Source organism: Gracilinanus agilis, chromosome 1, assembly GCF_016433145.1.
Source record: "Gracilinanus agilis isolate LMUSP501 chromosome 1, AgileGrace, whole genome shotgun sequence".
NCBI classification, from domain to species: Eukaryota; Metazoa; Chordata; class Mammalia; order Didelphimorphia; family Didelphidae; genus Gracilinanus; species Gracilinanus agilis.
In genome coordinates this window covers 60,918,117-60,940,618 of record NC_058130.1, presented here as the reverse complement: position 1 = coordinate 60,940,618, position 22,502 = coordinate 60,918,117, and positions in this window count along the sequence as shown.

The following is a 22,502-nucleotide window of genomic DNA, read 5'->3' as shown; positions in this document are numbered from 1 at the left end:
CCAATGAACTGGTAAAGTCAAGGGATGATGCAATTTTCATTCCTGGGGGTCATCATGATGCTTGCTCCACCAAGGTCAGTTTTTTGAGGTGTCCCCAAAAGCCTTAGCTTAGTTTTAGGCTTTATATGAGACTTTTGGGAACCCCCTATGGGATCACCATGGAAAGCACATCTTTAAACAATGGCTCTCAGGTCCGGAGGGATGACGAATGTTGGACATGTGAAGATGGGGGCAGGAAGGGATAACTACACTTCTTCGCAACAGCGAGATCTGAGAGAAAGAAACTGCGAGCTGATACCATGAGTCTGCTCTACTGCCTAAAAGGGTAGTCAGGGATACTGTTACCATTTATTTGGTGAAGCAGTATGGTAGAGAAGAGTCCAGAGAGCTGGGTTCTAGTCCTTCCTCTGCCATTAACTAGCTGTGTATCCTGGGGCAAATCACTTCTCCTCCCTGAAACTCATGTTCTTCAATTATAAAATGAGAGGGGTCGGATCAGATGACTTTTCTGATCTCTTCCAACATCAGTGATGTCCTGCTCTCTTCCTCATTCCTCCCTTCCTCCCCCTCACTACCTCCTCTATTCCCAGTTAATAGAGACATTATAGAGTAGGAAAGACAGCATGGGATAGTGGACTTATTTTTCGGTCATTTCAGTTGGATTTGACTCTTTATGACCCCATTTTGGGGTTTTCTTGGTAGAGATACTGGAGTGGTTTGCCATTTCCTTCTTCAGCTCATTTTTCAGATGAGGAAACTGAAGCAAATAGATTTCTTAAGGAGGGTCACATAGCTAAAAATTATCTGAGGTCAGATTTGAATTCAGGTCTTCCCAACTTCACAACTAGTACTCTCTCCACTGTGCCACCAGGCTGCCCCCAAATCAGGAACAGCACAGTTCAAATCCTATTTCAATTACTTACTAGTTGTTTGTTTCCAGGCCAATCATTTAAATTTTCTGTGACTCTTTCCTTATCTGTGAAATGATTGGATTGGACTTGGTGTCTTCTAAAATTCCTTTCAGCTCTAGATCTATGATCCTATGACCCAGATACCTCTTCTATCTTCCACCTTCCCCAAAAGATGAGTACAACCCATCCTTGCTCTGAGATGAACTGATACTTGCTTCTAATGGAAAGAGTATTATAGGTTTGGAAGCCAGATAGCCTTGGTTCTAATTCCAGCTCTATCATTCACTATGTATGTGATTATAGGAAGGTCACTTAACCTGAGCCTCAGTTTCCTCATCAGTAAAATGAAGAAGTTAGATAAGAAAATCTCTAAGGCCTCTATTTATGACTCTATGATCTTTGCCAGAGGGGCTTGTCTTCTTTGAGATTCTCAAAAACTTTCCAGATTCAAAGCTCTGGTTGCCTGTTTGCTATACATCAAGACCTGCCATTGATAAAGAGACAATTAACAAACCTAGCAAGAAATGGACAATCTAGAAAAGGGGAAGTGAATGGCCCAAACCCTAAACTAAAAGGGAGGACTGGAGTTGGGGATAGCTAATATGGGCTCAAACTGTGGCTGAGATATATATTAGCTATGAGGATTTAACCCACTGAATCTTCATTTACTTATCTTCTAAGTGGGGGTGAATAACACTAGTACAAAGTTTTCATGAAGAAAATGTTTTGCAGAGCTTAAAGAGTAATACCCAGAGATGGGAGGAGCTAGGTTCAAATCTCTTCTCAGACACTTCCTGGCTGATATGATCCTGGGCAAGTCACTTCACTTCAGCTGCCCAACTCTTACCACTTTTCTGCCTTGAAACCAATACTTGATATTGATTCTAAGATGGAAGGCAAGGGTTTTAAAAAAAGACTGCATAGACATGAATTATTGAAGAGGATTCCAGGCATAGATGAAGCCAGAGAGTCCAATGGAGAGAGATAAACCTATCTGGAAGGCTCAGTATGAGTCATAAAAGAGTGAACAAGGGAGGTTCCTCTAAAGGGAGTACCGAAGGGTTTGGAGGTGTCGTCATGAGTATGAAGAAGGCAGCAGAAGGGGCCATCAAAGGGCAGGTTGTCTCACAAAATATCTCCACTGGAGACAGCATTTATCTTTTTATGTTATCATCATATGGTAACATCTTCCTTGGCTGGATATGACACTTTCATGGTGGAATTCCAGGAATGGAGATGGGTATGTGAGTATGCTGGGATGGGGTTGGGACTGGAAGGAGGTGAATTACAGAAGGATGCTTTAAGACAAAGGGGAATGTCCAGCTGTCCTTCACATCTAACCAGGGTAAGTTGCTGCTCATTATAGCTATACTGAAAACCAACTCTGGTGATGAGATTTCGGGGTCGATGGATATATCCAGGCCCCCAAATCCAATTCTTTGTCTCATTTTCCCCCAGAGTTAGAAAATGTAATCATTATTGCCTCTTTCTACCCATTTTTGCCCCCCACATTCCCCTTCTGGGTCTCTTCCAGCTCGGGAAAGAACTCTACTCTGGAAGGGAGTTTGCATCTTTCCAACTGCAAGGGCCATGATGGATAAGGCTGGGAGGGAGAGCTCTAGACCTTCCCAGTCCCCCAGATGGAGGTTGCACGCATTTCCTGGAACACTCTCTTGCCTGTGGACTCCAGAGCTTCTTGGTAATTTTATTCCAATCCTTGCTCCAAACCTCTGGGACCCTTTGGCTTTTGGTGGGATGTTGCTGAGTAAGGGAAGCAGGGAGGTGATGACAACCTTATTTATCCAGATTGAGGAAAGAGGAGGCAAAGGATTTATAGGACTGTCCCCATTGGTCCCTGGAGTCAGGGGGGTGTTGGGGTGAGGATTGGCCAATTACATGACTGGGATTTGGGGGGATCACAGGATTTATAGCTGAAAGGGACCTAAGAGATCAATTGAGTGCAAGCCTCCATTGCCCGGAGGAGGAAACGGGCCCAGAGAGGGGAAGTTTCTTACCACACAGATAGTAAGTAGCCAAGCCAAGATTCAAACACTGGTTCTCCGACTCTGCTCAGCCCTTCATGGATTTGATGGTTTGAGTTATCACATTTATTGCATTGTTTCCCTTTCCCTCCTCTCCGCCTTTTTGAAGATATTTTACCACTAAAATGGGGGCGGGGAGGACACAGGCATGGCAAATTGCTCCCAGATGCCATTGTTGACAGGAAACATGATTTCCCCTATGGAGGAGCCCCTGAAGACTTGGTCTGAGTAATTGAAGAGAGTGAGCCATGCATGTGGGGGAACACGCTTTCTTTGACTTTGGACAAACAAGCTTCTTTATATCTCTTTAAGTATGGAGGACAAACCTTGGCCAAGGTTCTTGCTGCCACAGTGGGTAGATGTTACTCAAAAAGAGAAAATCAAGGAGAGAGCAGGACCAACAGAGAACAGAAATGTGATGGGTTCCTTCATGGGTCTGGTAGGTTCCTACAGTGATCTGATAATTGGATCTTCACAACCAAGCCTCTCCCTACCTTTCCAGGCTCATCAGACTTGATTCCCCTCTACATAGTCCATAATTCAGTGCTATTGGCTTATCTTCATTGCTTTGAATGTGAGAATCCATGTTCTGACTCTTTGTCTTTGCCTTAACCATCCCTTGTCTTTGTGATGCTGAGTCCCTTGGTCTCCACCACTTAGCTTATGGGTTCTCCTTTAATTAGCTCAAATCCTCTCTTCCTTAGGACATTCTTCTCTGTCCTCACCAGCTGTTAGTGCCTTCCTTTCTCACATTACTTTCCATCTGTTCTATATTAATCTTTTTTTTCCCCCCCAAACCCTTATCTTCTGTGTTAGTATCAATTCTAAGACAAAAGAGCAGCAAGGACTAAGCAATTGGAATTAAGTGACTTGCCCAGGGCCATACAGCTAGGAAGGGTCTGAGGCCAGTTTGGAAGCTGGGATCTCCCCTCTCTAAGCCTGGCATGCTAGCTTCTGTGCTACCCAGATATCCTATGCTTGGAATCAATCTACTATGTACTAAGTTAGTTCTATGTTGATTCTCCCATTAGAATAGAAGCTTCATGGGAAGGGACCATATTTTTATCTTTCTTTGTGTTCTCAATGTTTAGTGGCTTGGCACATAGGAATTGCTTAATACATTCAATCCAGTCCAATCAACATTTATTAAGCACTGGGGATGCCATTAATAAAGACTATCCCTGCCCTCAAGGAGTTTATAATCTAAAGGTTATATGACTCATAGATTGACCAACTAACAATGACTATTTCTGGCCTATTTCACCAATCAGGGACAAAGACTTTATTTTTATTTTTATCTTTTTTAATTGAAAAATTTTATTTAATTAATTGATTTAGAATGTTTTCCTATGGTTACATGATTCATGTTCTTTCCCTCCCCTCCTCCCACTCATGCCCCAGAGCCAATGAGCAATTCCGCTGGTTTTTCCATGTGTCATTGATCAAGACCTACTTCCATGTTATTAATATTTGCATTAGGATGATCACTTTGGAATCTACATAGGGACAAAGACTTTAGCTAAAGGTAAAGGTCATCGTTGGACAGACTGGGGTGCCTGACTCCAGACAGCTCTCTTCCCTGCTTTGTAGTGAATGGTTCATCCTTTGTAAAAGGAAAGCAAGTCAATTTGTAAATTCATAACTGATTAGAGTTGGGAGAGGCTCTTGAGTTCCACTCTCTTATTTTACAGATGAAGAAACTGAGGGCCAGAATGGAAGGAATAGAAGGAAAACAAGTATTCGCTGTGCTAACATTTGGGGTTAAAGATACAAGCAAAAAAAGAAAGATAGCCCCCTGCCCTCTAGGAACTTAAATTTTAATGGGAGAGAAATAAAAGACAAAAGAGAGCTCAAAAGGGTGGAGGTGGTGGGCAACAAATGAAGGTTCTCAGCATGGTTTTGAAGTCTAGAAGCCAGGAATAGGGCCAAGAGGGCAATGAGAGGCAGCCTGAACCTCCCTATAAAATGGAGGTCCTAGGAGGAGCTCATCCACAAGAGAAAGAAGTAAACCATAATGGAAGGATATTTCAGGTTGAGAAGACTTAAAGGGATAACTGAGTATTCCAGGGTGAGGAGGCCCCAGGCTCTGAGGGAAATTCTAGAAGGGACAGTACCAGAGACATAGTTTTGAAGTCCAGATGCTAGGAATGAAGCCAAGTAGAGAAAGGGGGCCTAGGGGACTAGATTTTGGTCACAGAGCTAATTAATGGTACCATAAGCTGGAATTTGAACCCAAGCCCCCCTGTGCAAGCCCAGTGCTCTTTTCATTCCATATAGCCTTAAGCAAGTCACTCAATCTCTTGCAATGGCTTTTGTTGTCTCCTTGGAGAAAAGAAAAAAGGACACCAGATAATCTCTAACATTTTCCTGAGGTCCTTAACTCCAAACCCAGCGTTCTTGCCACTAAGCTGGCATGATTTCCTTGGCTCCCCTCTTTGTTAAACTTGGCCTAAGGCGCAGGCTCTGAATGGATCTTTAGTTTCCTGTTTATAAGACAGCAGCCTTCAATCCAGCTATGGAACTCCCTTCCAGATGATGGCACTCTGTCCACCTCCATTGGTCCAACACATGGGGAGGTCCATTTATTAAGGAAAGAAGCTGCGTGAGAATACTTAATACCAGCACTTAATACTTGGAGGAATGTTTTCCCATCCATTATCCTATTTCAAACTCCTAGTAGCTTGGCAAGATTTGTTTGGGGGAGATGGGGCAGTGGTGGTGGTGGGAGACAATTATGACCCCCATTTGTCAGGTGGTAAAACTGAGGCCTGGGAGGGGGAGGTTATTGGCTATTGTGAGGCTCAATTGATATTTATAGATAATAAATACATATAAATGTATATGAATATATTACAATAAATATATAAATTTATAAATTATATAAAATAGATATAAATAAACAAATTTATTGTAATATATAATCACTTGCTGATTTTTGAGCTTTGCAAAAGTTTTCATCAGCAGCTGCTCAGCATCAGAAAGAATTGCATTTGCAACCTTTGCCTTAAGATTATCCAGAGAACACAGTGTTAATGTACACTCCATAATTCTGACAAAATCCCTCGAGGAAAAAAGTCTAATGGAACTGGATCGGGTGACTGAGACAGCTCCATCAAGACATCTTCTTCTTCTACCCACCAGCCAATCTGAAAAGCATCATCCAGAAACTGTCGCATGTATAATACACAGTGTTAGTGTGCCCTATCTTATTAAAATTAAAATATAAAATTTATTATACAAAATTCACAAAAATAAATAAATGTAAAAATAATTTAAATAAATTTTCACATCATGCGGGGCTTTTTTTTGGGTAAGGTTGCACCATCTATACTTATGAGGTTATTAAAACCTTTAAAATGCACTAAGATTTTGGAACAGCTCATCTCAGTACATGAAGAATAAATGCACATTTGAGGGAGCAGAGGAGGGAGGAGATCACTCTTGCAAGGTTGGGAGGGGAAAGTGGGAACAGGAAGGGCTTCAAGTGGAAGCTGAAGGAGGAGTAAGGAATTCTTTGAGGTGAAGGTGAGCAGGCATGGAAGATTCCATTGGATATGAAGATGGGGCATGGAGTGTCATGGGTAAGGAAAAGTATGAAGACCAGTTTGAGCAGGGAAGAAGAGTAAGAGCATCCTTCCAATGAATGACAAAGCAATGGGAGGTAGATGGTGCAAGTATTATTGCCTTCATTGCCTATTGTTGAGTTGTTTCAGTCGTGTCTGAATCTCATTTGGGATTTTCTTGGCAAAGACACTGCCATTTCCTTCTCTGGCTCATTTTACAGATAAGGAAACTGAGGCAGAGTTAAGTGACTTGTCCAGGGTTACTTAGCTAGTAAGCGTCTCAGGCCAGATTAGAACTCAGGAAGATGAGTTTTTCTGACTTCAAGCCTGACTCTCTGTGCACTATGACTGCTGCCCAGACAGTGTCCCAGTATTTCAGTCTAAAAGCAAATCACAAAGTATGTTTCCCCAAGACCCTTTCAGGAGGTCCATGAGGTCAAAACTTTTTTTTAATTCAAAAATATTTTATTTTCCCAATTACATGTAATAACAATTTTCAACATATGTGTTCTTAAATTACAAGATCCAAATCGTCTCCCTGCCTCCCTTCCCCCTCCCAGAGATAGTAAATAATTTGATCTGGATTATACATGCATTATCATGCAAAACATACTTCCATATTGGTCTTTGTTGTAAGAAAATATTCACATAAACCCCAAACACCATAATAAAACTGTAAATAAGCTAATGTGGCAGATAGAATATTTTGATCTGCATTCAGACTCCAACAGTTCTTTCTCTGGAAGTGGATAGCATTCTTTGTCATAAATTCTTCAGAATTGTCTCAGATCATTGCATCGCTGAAAGTAGCAAAGTCTTTCACAGTTGATCATCATACAATATTGCTGCTACTATGTACGATATTCTCCTAGTTCTGTTTATTTCACTCTGAATTAGTTCATGTAGATCTTTCTAGCTTTTTCTGAAATCATTCTGCTCATTTCTTATAGCACAATCGTATTCCATCACCAACATATTTCATAATTTGTTTAGCCATTCCCCAGTTGATGAACATCCTTTCAATTTCCAATACTTTGCTACCACAAAAAAAAAAAAAAGCTGCTCTAAATTTTTGTACAAGTCCTTTCCCTTTTTTTATGATCTCTTTGGTATACAGACCCAGTAGTGGCATTATAGGATCAAAGAGTATGCACAGTTTGAATGGCCCTTTGGGCATAGTTCCAAATTACCTTCCAGAATAGTTGGATCAGTTTACAACTCCACCAACAATGCATTAATGTCCCAATTTTGCCATATCCCATCCAATATTTATTCCTTTCCTTTACCGTCATTTTGGCCAATCTGATAGGTGTGAGATGGTACTATCAGGTACCTCAGAATTGTTTTAATTTGCATTTCTATAATCAAGAGGGATTTAGAACATTTTTTTCATTTGATTATTGATAGCTTTGATTTTTTTCATCTGATAATTGCTTGTACTTATCTTTTGACCATTTGTCAAGTGGGAAAAGACTTGCATTCTTATAAATTTGACTTAGTTTTTTATGAACTTGAGAAGTTAGATGCTTATCAGAGAAATTTGTTAAAAAATTTTTTCCCAGTTTGTTTTCCTGTTAATCTTGGTTACATTGCTTTTGTTTGTACAAAAGCTTTTAAATTTAATATAATCACAATCATTCATTTTATATCATATAGTATTCTCTATCTTTTTTTTGGTCATAAGTTTTCCCCTTCTCAATAGATCTGCCAGATAAACTATTCTATGATCCTCTAATTTATTTATGGTATCCCTCTTTATATCTAAATCATATATCCACTTTGGCCTTATTGTTCAAAACTATTTTCCTAATAAAGAATGCAACACTGAATTGGGTGGTTGGGTGGAACTGCGGTGGATAGAACATTGGCCTTAGAATCAGCAAGTCTCATCTTCTTGAGTTCAACTCTGGCTTCAGACACTTACTGACTGTATGACCCTGGGCAAATCACTTTACCCTAATCTTGATGGCCTCAGTTTCCTCAACCATAAAATGATCTAGAGAAGGAAATGGCAAACCACTCCCATCTCTATGCCAAGAAAACCTCAAAAGAAGGAATGAAGAGTCAGACATGGCTGAAAAGAGAAAACAACACAACAAAAACACTGACTATCAATACATAGTATTGATTCCAAGGCAGAAGGTAAGGGTTTAAGAAAAATAAAAAGAATAATCATAAATATATAAACATACTCCTCCAAATTACAGGACCTAATTTCCGCCTCCACTGTATCACCTTCTTTTCTGGGGGAGGGGAAGGAATTAGGTTCATATTTTAGTTCAATAGCTACAGAGCATAGTTCTAAACTCCAGGTCCAAAACCCTCCTTGGGTTCTAGTCTCAAGCACCCTGAATTCTCCCAGCTTCTCTGTTGGTTTGACAACAAAGTTCTATCTACAATCTTGACCTCCAAGTTGCCATGGCTTGAAATCTTGATCCAATTGGACCAAGCACCTAAAACTGAGGACAAATGAAACAGTGTGCTGGTCTAAAAGGAGTGGGGAGGAGGTGTCTCTACCTGTCCTGGTTCAGTTCATTGACCTTCTGGACACAGCACAAAAGGGCATGGAGTAGAAAAGAGACTGTGTCTCTGGACAAATCTTATTACGATGCAGCCTAGCCTAGCTCTATAGCCGATCAAGGGAGTTAGATGGAAAGGGATGCAGGATGCCTCCATGTTAGGTGATCTGGGCATTTTTAGGGCATAGGAAAAATCCCTTTACAACTAAAATATTCTAATTTTGAATATATCATCATCTAAACAAAAGCTCTTTGGGGGGAAGGGTCCTCAAGAATATTTACAAAATATTCCTGAAAAGAAAACATTTGAGAGTCACAGCCTTATAGAGAGAGAATTGATTGATTATTTGATTAAATCAATTTTGATTGCTTAATTGAATCAATCAGAAAGATTGATTCTAAGAAGTTGAGATAAGGAAGGAGAATGCTCCAGGCATTGGAAATGGCCCATAAAAAAGCCATGGAGACGGGAGATGGTCTTGGTGCTAGTTACTATCTCGGGCACAATTCTTCTTCAAACCTCCTGAGACCAGGTCCAGGACTTTTCCCACCAAACCAGGCTTCTTCTCCCAGCATCATCTCAGTATATGTACTGTGTTGGTCTTAGTAAGTACTCCTTTTCTCCAAATCTGGCTTCTATAAAACCAGAAGGCAGCCTACATAGTCAGAACTATAAAATGAGAATAAAATGAGATCACATTTATGAAACTCTTTGCAAACCTCAAAAAGCTATGCAAATGCTAAGTATTATTATTATTACTTTTTTCAGGGCATGACATTGATTCTCTTCCTTTCAAAGAGGCCCCGTTGAATGAAAGAAAATCAATGTCACTCACTGACACTTTCAGGAAAGCCATACTGAAGAGATTTCTCGAACATGAGCGCACGTTGCCTTCATGAGTTAAGGGGAGCCTTCCCTTCCCCCCATATGCCTTTCATTAGGATATGAATGCAGCAGACTTGCTCAATCCATCCGATAATGGAAGTTTAATGATTCCCCAGCGCCAATAACATGCAAATCCACAAGATTATTGAAATCAAGGGACCGCACCATTACAGGCTGGAACTCATCACAGAACAAGGAACAAGGCAAGGAATTGTTGTAATCAAAAGTGACAGGCAAGGCTTTAAAACTGGGAAAGAGTGTCAAGGCCTATGAGGGCAGCAAGTTCACAGAAAGACCAGGGGATTCTGGCCTGGCCCTCAGAGTAAGCTCTTGGAGGAAGAGTGTTCTGCTCCGGCTCCAGGATTTCAAGGAAGTCCCTGACCACGTGTGGAGGTCTCATTGTTCTAATCTGGGCCATCTGAGGTGCTGGCAAGAGCCAGGAGCTATAAAACCTCAGAGGCCTCAGGGTTTAGTCATAGTTTTGCAGGCCAGGGGAGTTTGTGATGAAAGGTCGTAACTTGTAACCTGAGCATCCAGTGTGTGTCGTGTTCCCTTCTAGGCCCTTCTCGATGCCTTGCTGGAGAGCCCAGGGTTCTGCGAGTCAGCAATATGGATCCTGGGGGACCTTCCCTGCCTTCTTTGGCCTGAACCTTGATTTAACCCAGGGTGGGAGATGTAGGCCCAAATTTACCTCATGTATTTCCTTGGTGGTGGGAGCTGGGAGGAAGGAAGTTGGCACAGGGGAATAATAAGAGCCATGGAAGACAGGGAGGTTGGGTGGGCTGGACACTAGGAACAAAAAATTAACTGGTTTGGTCTAGACCTATGATTTCTTAGGATCATAAGTCAAGAGTTGGAAAGGGTCTTAGGGGTCATCTAATCCAACCCTCTCGTTATATAGTCCAGGAAGCTGTGGCCCAGAAAAATCACTCAAGATCAAATGGGTAGAAAGTGACAGAATTGAGGTTTCCCTAGTATGAGGGACTTCTGGTGTAGAAACTCCTTCTACCAATGCAGATAGCCAACCCTGCTATAGGAGAGTTGGGTGATACAGAGAATGGAGCAGTGGGCTTAGAGCTAGGAAAACCTGAATTCAAATCTTGCCTTAGAAACTTCTAGGAATGGGACCTGTTATGAGTAAGATTAGATTAGCTGGTTATTAGGTATTGATTATGTATTGATTAGGATGTACCTAGCAGGAAGGAGCTGGAGCTGGGAATTCCAGGTTGGAATGAAGGAGGAGGAAGTGTGTCTGTGCCCTGAGTGTGGACTCCATTAGTGGTCGGCAAAACTGTTGCCAGCCTGGGAGACCTCAGAGCAAAGGACACCCCGCTTCCTGATTTCCCCTGGGATCCTGTGTGGTGTGGCATCTAAGAAAAGGACAAATCTACAGAGCCAAGAGAGGAGGAGAAGTTTGAAAACTGGAGGACAGTGCTTCAAGCAGAACCCTCTCTACCTGGTACCCGAGATCATCTTGACTCCTGGCATCCAGAGATCATCAGTGGCTTGCAGTGAGAATCCCAAAGCCACAAAGTCCTAGCTGTACTCAAGCCTGGCAGGTTCCAGGTTTGAGGCAGAAAGCCAGAGACTCCATTTACTGCTCCTTGGGCCCTGTTAGTTTAGATCACTTAGATAAGAGTAGAATAAGTCCTCCCATTGGCCTGTGGTTTTATCCTTTAGATTTTAAGTATAGAAATCCTTTCCCACCTTTTAGTCTAACATAATTAAAGCTGTTAAGTCCCTTTTACCTTGTTAGCCTGTTACTATACTCTGGTCTAGTGGAAGCTGGGTAACAGTTAAGATCAACTGCCATTCCTGTGGAGATCCAGTAAAACTCTGGTCTCTTCACCCTGGTCCAGTCTCTCATAAATCCTAGAGTGTGTTCCCACAAATCACTTAGTTTATTGTAATATTCCTGGTGACCCCATTACCTTACTTATATTTTCTTACAGACCCTAGACAAATCCCTCAACCTCGTATAGTTCCATTTGTAAAATGGGGACAATAATGGCACCTACATATGGAAAAGATGGGCTCAAAATCCCCTGGACTTCTGATTCTAAATTCAAAGTTGTTTTTACCCACATCCAAAATGGGAAGCCAAGATGGCGGAGTAAAGCAGAGAAGCTCAAGGTCACCATGAGAATTCCTTCCAACCGATATAAAAATAAAGACACAAAATGATTACAGGAGTGAAAGAACCAACAAAGAGACAGAGAGAAACAATTTTCAAGAAAGACCTAAAAGTTAGGCAGAGAACCTATGGGGCACTGGGGTGATAGGGGAGCACAGTCAGCAAGAGGCTACAGCAAAGAGTGAAGAGCAAGCCAAGAGCAAGCCATGTACCTATACCCCACATCTGCTGTTCCTAGCATGCCACAAGTGTGCCCCCAGGGTAATGATGGAGATGCCCTTGCCCTATTGCTACTTTCCTTACCATTCTGTCTTATGAAATGCCCCTGCCTTGAATTAGTAAAAATAACATATTGCTAGGAACTTGTTAGTCAGTTAGTAAACATTTATTAAGGACCTACAATGTGCAAGGCATTGTGCCAAGTGTTGAAGGTACTAAAAGAGGCAAAAGACAGTCACTGCCCTTGAAGAGCTCATGGTCTAATGGGGAAACAACATGCAAATAATTCTGTACAAAGAAGTTACATTCAGAGTAAAATGGAAATAATCAGCAGATAGAGGGCACTAGAATTGGAAGGGGGGACCAGAAAAGGCTTCCTGTAAAAGAGAGTTTTAGTTGGGAATTGAAGAAAGCCAGGAGGCAGAGATGAAGAAGGAAAGTTCCAGGCAGGGAGAATAGCCAGAGAAAATGTCTGGAGTTAAGAGATGAGAATGTGGACCCACCAAATACCTTGAATCTAGGGGAGCTTTTCTGGGGACTTTATGTAAAAAGAGGAATTTCCCAAGTAGCCCATTAGTAATAATTGCTTGAAAGTTGTATGGCAGATGTTTTGAAAGAAGAAGGAAATGGAGCAGGGAAGCCCATTAAGAGGTTATAGTCCAGGTGAGAGGTGATGAAAGCCTATGCTAAGGCTACAGCTAAGTAAGTGGAAAGTGGAAGAGATGTTATTAAAAAGGCAGAATTGAAGTGCTGGCAACTGATTGGACCCGTGAAATTGGAGAAGTTGGGAATGATTCTGAGATTTTGAGCTTGGATAACTGGGAGAATCCTGGTGCTCTTGCCCCTGACAGAAAAAAATTCAGAAGAGAAGTGGGTTTTGGGGGAAAAGATAATTAGATATTCAAATGACAAAGATCATAGATTCAAGAGTTTGTGAGTCCCCATACCTTACTCAGTTTGGAATATCATAGGATCAAGTGATTCTTAAATGCAGCAGGGATTTAAAGAATGGGGGCTTGAGCTGAGCCTGAAAAGCAGAAAGGGAAACCAGAAGGTAGAGGTGAGAAAATAAAAGGTAAAAGAGCAGCAAAGTTGATTGAAAAAAAAAAAAAACAGTTAGATGTGGCACTTTGAAGGAAGCTAAAGATTCTATTAGGCAGTCAAGGAATAAGATTAGCTCATTATTATTATTATTATTATTGACAATAATAATAATATGTCCTTCCCAATGTTAAGTTAACCTTGAGGTTTTCCTTAGATAAAAAAACAACAACTAGCTTTTGCAAAGACTGAATTATTAATAAAAGTAAGTTACATGAAGGCGGGGTTCATTATTTAGATAAAAGTTGTGACTCTAGTAGGTCTCTATGGACAAGAGGTACTTAGATAACATTGAATGAATGAATGATTGTTGAACGTTTTCCATAGAATGACCTATACTAGACCTAGAGAAGAAGCAAATGCCTTAATCCACATCCTTATTCTTTAACATTTCTTTGAGATCAGGGTCAATTTTGTTCCTGTCTTTGTATCCCCAGGACCAGCACAGTCCTTGACACATAGCAGACACCAAGCACTGTGTTCAAGCCTGAGGATACAAATATAAGAAAATATAAGAATAAGAAAAACATAAGAAAAAAAGGAAGACAGTCTTGCCCTCAAGGAGCTTACATTCTAATGGAGGAAAATCACATGCAAAAAAGAGCTTTAAAAATGGGAAGATGGAAGGTAGAGAGGAGGCAAGGTGTCAAATTCTGGAAAATCAATAGCAAAGCCAGGAGGGAAATGAAAGATGTCTGGCTTGAGTCCCTCCTCAAAATGGAGGCCACAGGAGGAATTCACCAGGAGTCATTTTTATTATTAAATTTTTTTTAATTACACGTAGAAACAATTTTTGCCAATTGTTCTCTGACATTTTGCAATTCAGATTCTCTCCCTTTCTATCCCCCTCCCAAATAGTCTAAAAAAGGTTAAATCAATGCTTTTATGCATTACATTTTTCTACATTCAAGGGAGTTGTTTTTAAAGGATGGCTTGAAGAATGGAGAAGTGTTTCTTGAAACCCTTTATTATCTCTTGTAGATGGCTTGAAGAATGGAGAAGTGTTTCTTGAAACCCTTTATTATCTCTTATTGAGGAGAGCAATATTTAGAGCATCAGATATGGAGTTAGGAAGACCTGAGTTCAAATCCAGCCTCAGATACATATTAGCTACATGACCCCAGTCAAGCCACTTAGCCTATTTGCCTCAGTTTCCTCATCCGTTAAATGAGCTGGAGAAGAAAATGGCAAACCACTCCAGTATTTTTGCCAAGAAAACCCTAAATGGGGGTCATGGAGAATTAGATGGGACTGAACAACAACATTTATTATTGTTCCTGTGTCACGTTTTCCCCCTCAGTCCTAAATCTTTTCTTCTCCAGGGTTCTCACTTGCCATATATTCAAGGCATTTTTACCACCCTGGTAGCCTTCCTTTCCAATTCATCAGTGTCCTTCTTAAACCTCCCAGAAGTGAATATGAGCCTCCAGATAGGTTCTGAGAAGAGCAGAATATAGAGAGCCGATCACCTCCCTAGTCCCACGTGCGTTCAATGTACAGACCCTTCATGGTCTCTCTCTGCCCCTTCCTTCTAGCTTCATGCAAGGGAGAGGAACTTGTGTGATGCTTGGGCTAGAGGTGCTGATATGCCCCGAAGACCCATCTCTTTCTCCTCAGGGCAATGCTGCTCTGGACCATCCTAACACACTGGATCTAGTTCTGTTCACATCTGGAACTGTGTAGTAGAAAGTGGGAATCAAAGGGGCTAGAACTGAATCTAGACCCTCTCTGCCCCTAGGTTAGTCATTCTTTGGACCTCACTCTTCTCCCCTGTAGAATAAAGGGCTGCCACAAGGGGACTTCTTTCAGCTCTAAATTCTATGTTATAAAATGAAGAGTTTCACGCTGAACAGACTTCTCCTAGGAAGGGACAGATTGGAACCAGCTGGGCAGTTTCCCTGGGTGGGGTGGGGTGGAGGCAGAGCTTCCCAGCCATAGAGAGGTTCCTGGGATGGTAGGAGTTAGCACAGCTGCACCCCCAAGGTTACAATAGTCCAAGCCTTCCGGTGGGTTTGTGTTTGGAGTCAGTTCTCCCCTTTGCATTTGTTTTTAATAAATCCCTTGTCAAATCCTGCTCCCGGAAAAATGTAGCCATTCATGGCTTTGACAATGGTGGTTTGGAAATGCTTCACAGTGCATTGATTTCCCCAAACTCTTCCGTTGGAGGCCTGTTTTCTAAGTGGCGTGTGCACCAAAGCTCCAAATCAATTAAATATTTACCCGCCTGGAAAAGCTACGTTTAAATAAACCCCCGATGACTGACTCAAATACACAATTTGGCAAGCCGCACACTTTTAATGTCAATGAAACTCATGGTGTTTTCCAAGAATAAATTAAAAGAGCTGAGTTATGCATGCTTCAGAAAGAGCTTCCATAGAGCATTGGAATATTAGAGGAAAGCCCCAGCACACCCCTCAGGACTGTTGGTGGCTGCCCCTCTCTTCAGAGGCTAGCATGGGACCTTGAGCTAGATGGCACACCAACAGAAACAGGTCTGGCCTCAAACATTGAGAAACCTGTTTTCTTGGCCCAGCTCTGGCATCAATTCTCTGTGTGTTCTTAGGAAAGTCATGTGACTTCTTTATACCTCAGTTTGTATATCTGGAAAATGGAGGCATTGATTCCTGTTCTACTGAACTTCCTTTGGATATTTTTGAAGATTCAATAAAATAATGGATGTGAATCTCTTTTAGAGAACAGCAAAGCCTGATACAGAAAGAAGAGATTGCTTATTATGGAGTAAGACTTTGACTCTGTGAAGTACTTCTGAGGTCATCAACTTTGGTGGTATCCAAAGAGGGGCAGAAAAATGATCTATGATCTATGATCTCTCCAATTTCCTGATAGCTGACATTTTAGAGAATCACAGAATTTGAGAGTTGGTAGGGATCATAGGTCCTCATTTAGCTCATCCTATAAAACATACCTGAAATGGATCATCTAGTCTAATGTTGAAGACCCACAAGGAGGGAGTTCTCATCACTTCTGGAGGTAACACATTTCACTTTTGGATGTCTCTAATTGTTAGGAAATTTTTCCTGACAGCAAACCTAAATGCCAATTTCTACCGATTATACTTGGTTCATTCAGCCCTCTAGGGCTAAGTAAAAGAATTCTTATCCTTCCTATACATGATGGTCCTACAAAAACTTGAAGATAGACATCATATTCCCTCTTAGTTTTCTCTTCTCCAGTCTAAGCATTCCCAATTCCTCCAACTAATTTTCATATGAGATGGACTCAAGGACCTGTACCATCCTGGTTGTCCTTTTCTGGACAATCTCCAGTTTATTTGTGCTCTTCTGGTGCATGGCATGGTTCTCAGAACTAAAGCCAACAATAATGATAGCTTGAGTTTATATAGCACTTTAAGGTTTGCAAAGCAGTTTAGAAATATTCTATCCTCACAATCACCCTGGAAGGTAGATGCTATTATTGTTTCTTGATCTGTAATGGTGGGGCACCAGGGATGTTAATTATTATTATTAAATTGTAACTAAATGGTTTTGGGTACACACTGGGTTGAAAGAGAGACAGGACCAACCAGGATAGGGAGACCAGGGTTCACTGCCAAGCTTTTAACTGACACAGGAATGGCAATTGGCCCAACGGTCACCCAGCTCACCCTAGGCCAGGGTCTATGGAACCAGCAGGCAAAGATAAAAGTTTATACAGTTTAATTGAGGGAAATAATAATTGAAGGATGGGAATAAGGGATTCTATACTTAAAACCTAAGGGCAAACCACAGGGGGCAGGGAAGGACTTAACTACACTATCCTATTGACCTAAGCCAGGCAGGGCCCAAAGGAAGCAGCACTGAAGTCGCAGGGAAGGCTCCTTCAAGCCTGGTTCCAGCCAGGTTTGGTCAGCTCAGCTAAAAGGCCAATTGGGGTCTCATGGTAATCCAAGGATGGTCACAGGATGCCAAGAGCCAACTCTACCAGGTGATCCAGGGTACCCAGGTAGGGAGAGTGAGTTTGAAATGCTGTCCACCAGATCCCAAACCACTTCCCCACTTGGTGCAGCTCTGCAGGTCAATTGTCCCCTTGCTGAAAGCCTTCACCTCTCAGGATCCCAGGGAATCTGGATGCAGTTTCCCCCTAACTCTGAGATCTCCCAGGGTTAGCAACAGTTATGTCCAACCACTAATGGAGTCTCTCTCAGAGCACAAGCCCACTTCCTGCTCCTTCATTCCATCTTGGAATCCTCCAGCCCTTCCTGCTAGGTCCAACACTATTACTAAATTAATTGCTAAATAAACCCTCACAACTGTCCAGTGAATTAGCTCTCCCTCCTTGCTTTTTGTCTTCTATAAATCTTGTAAACATGACATCCATATCTTTATTTAAAGAATCAATAAAAATGTTGAACAGCAGAAGGCAAAGCCCAGATCCATAGAGACACCACTGGAGATGTCCTGTCATGTTGACATCGTACCATTAACAACTACTCTTTGAGGCCATCCATCCATCCAATTCTGTATCTTCTAATTGATCGCTGTCTACTGTCCATCTTTCAGTCTTCTCCACAAGAGTAGTTTGAGAAACTTTATCAAAAGCTTTCCTAAAATATATAATTTCTAAAAACTATACATTCAGAATTTTCCACATACATTTGGCTAATAAATATGTCAGAAAAAAGAATCTAGTCTGTTCTGACCTGTACTAGATGAATCCATATTTGTTCTTCATATTCACTGTTTGCCTTTTGAGATATTCACCAACTATCTTTGAAATGATCTTCTCTAGAATTTTCCTGCGAATGGGACTCTAAGTTTCTGGCCCAGAGTTTTCAGGTTCTTGGCCTCTTTTGAATGGAGACATTTGCCCTTCTCAAATCTTGTAACACCTTTACTGTTTTTCATGATCTGTTGAATATTAATGACAAGAGGCTCAACAATCACATCTTTCAATTCTTTTAGTTCTTGAGGACAGAGTTCACCTGGGCCAGGCCAGGAATTCATCGAAGGTTGTTTGGGACTCTCTTACTATCAACTTAATTATCTTGGGTATGAACTCTCTTTAAGTCATTTTTGTTCTGAGTGACATCATTCTCTGTGGCGTAGGAAATAGAAGTAGAACAAAAATTGAGCAGCTGTACCTTTTTTCTGATGTCCATGATCATCATTCCATGTAATCCAAGAAAAGGTCTTGGAGTTATGCTGTGTAGGAAGGAATCTCCAGGTAAAAACTCTTTTATAGAGATTTAATGTAAAGAGTAAATTCACTGAAAACGACCTCTCCAACCTTAACTCTCTTCCAATTGGAGGCAAGAATTATCCTAGCCCTTTTCTTTGTGTTTACAAAAACAAGACCTTGATAAACTCTGAAATGCAGCATTGTTCAATGGAAACTATTCTCTTCTTATGGTGTCAGAGGATGTGGGTTCAAATCCTATCTCTGATGCTTAGTACCATGGGCATTGGGCAAGTCACTGAGCTACACTAGGCATTATTTTTCTCATCTATAAAATGAAGGAGTTGGACTAGATGGCTTCTGTGTTAAAAAAAAAAAAAACAACAGATGGTAACAACAACAAAAAAACCCAGAAGGCTAATAGGAGAACTCAAGTGGATAGATGTAGTTTCCACTTAGAGAACTCCCTATATACCCAGCTGTGGTCTCCAGGTATTTTAGCCTCTTGTTAGTAAGAGTAGAGCAGAATCACTTTCTCTCACTGGGCCAGTCATGCAAAACACCTTGGAGACAATGCTATATAAAATCAGTATCTCTATTCAAAGAAAGGGTACAAATTGAGGATCAGAATAAGGTGTCCCTAACTCTAAAGGATCTAGCTATCCAACCTACCAACATCTATGTCCCTCGCAAGAGGGGGTCTTTCAGTCTTCAAGGTAACCTATCGGCTCCCTACTTCCACCTAGGTGTTCCCTAAAAAGAGCAGGCTAAGCTGCCTATCTACGACCCTCAGTAGTTGGTTTGATTGAGTTCAAAAGCTGTCTCCAAAACCTGTTATGATTGCTCTCAAAAATGGCTAAGACCAACCCCAGTGGGTCTGACCCCTGAGGTAAAACCTCAAAGCCAAATTGACAGGATTTTAGACAAAACCTTCTGGGAAGCTGATAAAAACACAGCAGGTATAGTCAGATCCTTTGCTAGATGTTCTCCAGTCAAACAGAGAACCTCCCAAGATGACTTTAGGGTTTTTCCTTCTCCATAGACAGGCTGAGGTAACCAAGCTCCAGCAAGCCAACCTTTCCTCCTCCCTTCAAGATAGGAAGAGTTCTCGCTACCACAGGAAGTCACTCACTCTAAGAGTTATCCCTTCCAAACTGTTTCTCCTCTGCCCCCTGCCTGCTAAAATCCTTTCTCTAGAGTTCCTAGCATGTGCCTTAAAGACAACCTTCCACTTCTCTTAAATCTTATCCTTATCGCTATCCTTTTCCTATTACAGTGGTCCCTAAATCCATAGTACTGGACAATAAACTTAATTAAAATTGGAGCTCCATCAAAGAATCAGAATAACTCACTACAGCATTAGTATTTGTGGAAGGGAGAAAACACAATCTATCCACAAATGCATGAATCCCTCATAAGTTCTATAATGCCCTTGAAGAGTATCTTCCAAGGTCCTTTGGAAACTGCCTAGAGTTAAGCCTTTTCTATGTGCCCACATTGCAGCATCTCATCATAGTTTTGCATCATGTTGGAGCTGGAAGGGACTTTAGAGGGTTGGGGTTTGGGATGTCAGGAATGGCTCTTAGAATAGAGAATTTTGGAACTGGAGGAGACAAAAGCACATAGAAGATCAAAGAAGGAAAGGACCTTAGAAAATAGACTTGGGTTGTTAAAGTGTAATTGTTGAGACTAAATGAATTTTGGAGCAGAAAATGTTAGAGATGGAAGGGATCTTTAGAAAATAAACTAGCTTTGCTTTCTCTAGCAAAGGGCCTTGCACACAGAGGATGCTTATGTGTTATTTGAATTACATTCTTGCTCCAATACATTGTCATTGGAAAGAACCTTAGAAACTGACATCCAATTCTATGACTAGTCATAAAGGTTCTAAGAATCAGATTCACTGATAATTGAATAGCCATTCAACAAGCATTTATTAAGCTCCCTCTAACAGTCTCTCTTTTTAATAACTTTGTATACTGAACATATAACACTATATGATATTGTATTAACATAGTATACAACATGCCGATATAATATGAAAATAATGTTATATAAAATAATATAAAATGACACTAAGTATAAATAATATTTAATTATTATTAAGTATAAGTACTTAATTAAGTATAAATAATATTTAATCAATAGAATATATAACAATAATAATATAATATATAATAATACATCTACAGTCCTTTTTATTTTTCCAAACTTTCACATACATTTATCTGATTAAAGCCTCATTAGCTACCAGGATAATTATTTCCTCTGGACAAATGATAAAACAGAGATCTAGAGAGATAAAAAGACATGATTAGGCATGCATGGCAAATTAGTGGCCAGGGAAGAATGAAGCCTTTGATCTCTGTGATTCTAATTACATTCTAATTATTACTATTATTAATAGAAAGAGCATATGTTTTCTGAACATATAACATGGGCAAGGTACTGAGTTAGGCCCAGGGGTAGAAACGTGAAGGGTTTACGGTCTAGTTGGGGGCGGGGGGGAAAGAGCATTAAAAAGACCAAAAGCCACTTGCCAATAGATTAGTGGTCAAGGGACAGAAACAAATTATTCTCAAAAGAAGAACTGAAATCTATTAAGAACCGTGTGAAAGAATGACCTAAATCAGAGGTGTCAAATGCATAGACCAATTGGGCAGCAACACTCCTGAGTGCAGTCCAAAGCAGATTAAAATGAAATTGGAAAACATTTAACAAAATAAATGGAAAATGCAATAAAAATAAATGACATCTTAAAACTGTCAATACGCAGCGTACAGGGATCCTTTTCTATAGTTAGTGGCTCCCTTATCGGAGTTTGATATCACCACTCTAAATGATTAAAATGTCTATACCTGGAGGGCAGCTGGGTAGCTCAATGGATTGAAAGCTAGGGCTAGGGATGGGAGATCCTGGGTTCAAAGGCAACCTCAGACACTTTCTAGCTGTGTGACCAAGAACAAGTCACTTAACCCCCATGGATCAGTTGTTATCTCTCTCTTTTGCCTTGGAATCAATGCACAGTATTGATTCTAAGATGGAAATAAACAAAGTCATTACAACATCCAATATGTGGTCATTAACTCTCTGCTTGAAGAATTCCAACGAGGAGAACCTACTACCTCCTAGGCAGCTCATTCCATTTTTGCATAGCTCTAATTAATGCAGGCTTCCTTAGCCCCCACTTCTACTCCTCTGTAAAGCATTAAAAAAAGTCTATATTCTACCTCAATGGAGTCTCCCTATAAACCAAAATATTTATAGCAGCACTTTTGTTTTCGGAGTAGTAATGAATTGAAAGCAAAGTAGATGCCCATCATTTGGGGAATGATTAAGCAAATGTGTGCTATTATTATATTAATATGTTAAAATTAAAATCTTAAATGTCCCCAAAATTTTAATTAAAAAAATTTAAAATATCATGAAATATTATTGTGCTATAAGAACAGTTGATAAAAGCAGAAAAGCACAGAAAGACTTATAAGATCTGATGCAGAGAAAAGTAAGCAAAGAAAACAACAGACGCGAGGACTATAACAAGCTAAATTGTGGTGAGCAATCACAAAACAGTAAAAAACGAATGTTGCACAATTAGTGAACACGCTTGGTGCAAAAAAAGGAAACATTTGAAGAAACCCCCACTCCACTTCTTTGCAGAGGTAGGAGGTTCAAAATATAGCATGATGCATATATTTTTCAGACTTTATCACTATGCTGATCAGTATTTTTTTTTGTTTATTTGCTTCTTTTTCTTCCCTCTATTTATTTGTTACTCAAGATGACTCTCTGGGAGGAGAAGGGGAGGTAATAAGAGAAAATGTAAAAAACCTGAAGGATATTAATAAAATTTTGTTTTTTGAAAGGATATTAAATACAAATGTAAATAATATTATTTGAGAGGAGGTTCTCTTAATAAATGTTCAAGAGTTCAGAGAATGGAAAAAAATCATAGAATGTCAGAGCTTAGAATCATATAATTTCAGATTCC